Source organism: Elaeis guineensis, chromosome 1 (genome assembly GCF_000442705.2).
Source record: "Elaeis guineensis isolate ETL-2024a chromosome 1, EG11, whole genome shotgun sequence".
Classification (NCBI taxonomy): Eukaryota; Viridiplantae; Streptophyta; class Magnoliopsida; order Arecales; family Arecaceae; genus Elaeis; species Elaeis guineensis.
In genome coordinates, this window is record NC_025993.2 from 11,904,446 (window position 1) to 11,908,827 (window position 4,382).

At 38.4% G+C, this 4,382-nt stretch overlaps 1 pseudogene; it reads right to left on the reverse strand.

The window, feature by feature from the left end:
- Positions 1–1,653: 1,653 nt before the first annotated feature.
- LOC105035603 (UPF0481 protein At3g47200-like) lies at positions 1,654–2,936 on the reverse strand (annotated as a pseudogene).
- Positions 2,937–4,382: the final 1,446 nt, after the last annotated feature.

Genomic DNA, 4,382 nt, shown 5'->3' on the forward strand with positions numbered 1-4,382 from the left:
CAACCAGATTCTGTTCTGTAAATGATGGTGGAAACTGTTCTCAGGCGTACCAACCCCATGGAGCACCCTTGTAAAGGTACTCTATTACCATCACCAATAGATATCATTCCATATGATACCCCAACAGTAGCTTTCACCATTTTGGAAACAAGTTCTATCTATAGTTGAGCTTTTTCAAAAGCTGGTAAGATTTCAAATCGGTAATGGAGCACATATCTCGTTTTAGCTTGATTCTTGGTTGTCGGTCCATCCTCTGAAAATAAAGTTCTCTCTACTATTTCTCTTATCAATAAACAAAAAGATCAAGGTCACGGAGGCCCTTGATACTATCAATAGAAATGAGGAACTGCCCTTCACACTGCCACTCTGCAATAGATCCGACTATCTATCTCTGAAGCAGGAACTCTTACAGGTTAAATTAATGACTAACCAGAACATTTTGCTATGGAAATGGTGGTCAGCTACTGAATTTACAACCAATTGCATGAGAGGCCTGCTGTAACTTACTACAAAAAGCCTGTGTTTATCTGAGTTATTCGGATCAATCTCTCCATTCAAATCAACCCCCATTCAGAGCTAGATCTGAACAATTTCTGTTTTGAAGCCTAGAAACAATGTTTATACACAGTGACAATCCAGAGTTGCAACCCATTGAATTTTGGAACTCACCTGAAACCTGCAGAATGAAACCTGAAGTTCACAGACAGGAGTCTGGGGCTCTGTTTGGAACATCCTAAAAATAGAGTCTATTTCCTGATAACCTCTATTCTGCCAACTGAAATTCTGTAAACCAGTCTCGCCAGTCTGTTTACCCTGATTTTGACGGGGACCAATATCCACACCACCATGTAAGCACTAACTATGTAACTCTATATGCATTAATATACATACTTCTGAGTTAGGCTTTCCCTAACTCATTGACATGAAAAGAGAAAGAAAGAGACCTAGCTATATTCCCTAGAAAATTTATAACATTCCATATTCATTTTTATGCTATATTGGTAGTCAAAAATTAAGGGGATGAACGGTTTTCTATTTCTTCCATCAAAAGAAGAATGGTTTTCTGTTTCATCTTAAAAAAAAGAACAGTTTTTTGTTTGATTTTTTCTGTTTCATGTATTATATCAAAAACAAAAGTGTTGCACCATTTACCTGCCTCAAATTAGGTCCAGAACTTGCCTGGCACAAATCAAAGAATCTAGTGAACAAACAGTAAACAACAGTCATCCATAGTCATCCAAAACCTGAAAATAGAAAGCAAGAGAGAATAGAGAGAGAGAGAGAGAGGACTTGGTAGCATATTACAAATACCTTGAACATGATATCTATAAATTAAATAAGTAACATAACTTGTGATAAGTGTTCTTACGGTGAACCAAAAGCACCTAAACTGCAAACTTAGAAGTATTTATTTTATTTGAGAAATCCGGGCAGTTGTATGGGGGAATTTCAAACACAACACCTAGCTGAACAGCAAATTACTTGGAGAATAAATTGGATTCTAGTTCCGAGATCAGCTAGAACCATCAAAATTACATACAACCATATTAATTCATATATCTAATGCAGAATAAGGACCCACCATACTTAATCACGCGGCACACTCCAATTTATTTTGCAGTACTGAGGCTAAGAAATAGCCGCGCTACATCCTTACGACCCCTTTGGAGAACGAAAATAGGACAAGCCAGCAAACACCACTTGCTCAACGGTCAATGTGAGGAGCAAGACTGCTGCTATCACCGAAATAAGAGTCCATGGATTGCTAAAATAGTCCCGCATTAAACCAGCTCGCCATCTAATGAAGTCTGGAGTCATAATACTCGTTCACATTTACAAACAAATCTTGGAGGTAGTTCCTACTAGCAGGACAAAATATCTGACTGCACGACTGATTGAAGAGATCTGTCACTGCCTCATCGGTGCTCACCCTGTTTACCAATATGCCATTCAAGTGAAGCAACCGTGCATCCTTGGCCTCATCGATGAGGCAGTCCATGAAGACCGCATAGATTGTGATGGAGGCCTTGGTATCGACGTAGCATTGCTCGAATGCTATGAGGTTGCGAAAGAGGGGGCCCGTGTGGTCATAGACTCGCAGCGGTGGGATCTCCATCTTTCCATCCTTGAACGTTGTGTCCAAGAAGCTGTCTGCTTCCTTCTTCTTCCTGAACTTCACGCCAGCCATCGTGAGCTCTGTCACGCTAGAAATCCACTCGGATTTTTCGTCCCTCTCTCGCATAGATACAGGCAAAGTATTTTCCCGATTGAAAGTTTCTTGTAAATGGACACGGGAAGAATAGAACAAATGGAGCAGATGACGGTACTGACACCTGGACGATGTTTGGAATGATTTCGATAGTTTGGGTTGGATGCCATGAAAGAGTTGGAGTGCACACTCTACAAGATCGATGCCTCGGTCATCCAAAGTTTTGAGTATATCAAATAGGTTTTCGATGATGAAGAAAGGGATTTGGTTCCCAAGCTTCAGCAGGTCATAGAGTACAAGACGATCTGTGTACAAACCTCCCACATTAAACATGCCCCAGATTTCCTCTTCCTCCTTGCCAATCTCCAATTCCGGCTTTTTTTGCTTTAGCAAGAGATGGATGATGAAGCACCCATCAAGTAGCATCAATTCTACCATCTCATCGATTTCCAATCTAGGAAAGTCCGAGTAGCAGCGTCGGATGTCGGCGTTCAGGGCCTTTTAACTTCGACCGGCAATCATCCAGTAGGCGCAGTTGGTAGCTTTTGCGGCGTGAGAGGAGGTACTGCACGCACCTCCGCTTATATTCTCGCATGGCAGATTTTTGGGATGGATCATGATGGTAGGGACCAATGGGGAAGATGAGCGGCTCGTAGTTCTTCTCGTTGCAACGCCGGATGTGCTCGGGAACCCTAAAGATGGTGCATGGGTTCTTGCAATGTACCATGGAGTCACTCGATAGCATCTCGTCACGGAATTTTCACAACCTAATAATTGTCACAACCTGCAAAGCCGTTTTCAAATTCATCTTCCACTGATGCAAAGTTAATATAGCTGGAGGAACCCAAAGAAAATGTTAGCTGAAACATAGCATACTTTGGTAGGAGAACATGCCCTGGGTGCATCTGGATATACCTACTATAAATTCTGTGATGCGTTTTATTTTTTGAAATAAAAAAGTTATGATTTTAGACAACTGGTGTTTAGTTGTATAATGAAGTTTAACACCATTTCTCAAATCACAAATCTAAAAAAATTCTATTGGAGTAAATTATAATTTTCAAGTTCATGGTTTTATCAATTTTTTTTTTTCCAAAAAAAAATTAAAGCTTTGCATTTTGAACTGTTCGTTGGAACATTCAAACACCGGCCGGCAAACCTAGTTTTAAAATCTAAACGTTTTGAATTAAGGAAGTAGAGATAAGGACGAGTTTTGTAATTTTGTCGTTTGTGTGGTTTTGTTTCTTTACAAATCAGCAAAATACCTCATCATCAAGATTGATATTGAAGATAGAATTTGCATTAAAGTTCTATTTCATTGCTTTATTTCACATATTTTGAAAGCAATAATTCTTTGCTTCCAAAAATTTTGCAGATTTTATAGTTAATTTCAAAAAATAAAATACATGTCTGGTCTAGTTTATTTTTCTTGGATTCTTGAAAACAAAAATAGAAAACAAAAAACATTGCCAAACAATCCCTGAGATAATGATTTTTGAAATTCTCTAAGAAAGCAATGATTTTTTGAGATTTAAAACTTCTAAACAAAGTAAGTCAAAATTTGTTAAGTAAGAGATGCGGTCCTTATACCAAGTATTTCAAATATACATACATATTTGCATACATACATATATATATATACAAGTAAGTCAACACTTATACTGGTTACTGCCAATGAGTTTAGAGCCTGGAACTATATATGTGAGATACTTGGAGGATGAGTTGAGCATATTAGTCAAACTAGAGCTAGATGAATTAATAGAAGACGATGAAGGAACCATTGGTTGCTTGGAATGGTTGATAGGGTTGTTTGGAATGATTGATAAGAAAATCATCTTCATGTTCTGCTATAGCAAAAAGAAATACCTTGCAGTGCAAAAGCAACAGACGGACCAAAAGCAAAGAGCATGAAGCATCTAATAACTAGCATAAAGAGGAGGGATCACATCCAAAGGTTTTCTGGGTATGGGGTTGGATGTTTCGGGATATGGAAAAGTTATATACAAAACATTACTTTATGCTGGTATAAACAAGTATCAAGCGGTTTATTTTCCGTTTGCATAAAAATGGTGTCCTACTAAATAATGATTATGGTTGCCGTGTGTTTGGATGCTGATGGGATGAGAAATAATATTTGAATATCATTTAAGAGGCATTTGGCAGCATCTAATCC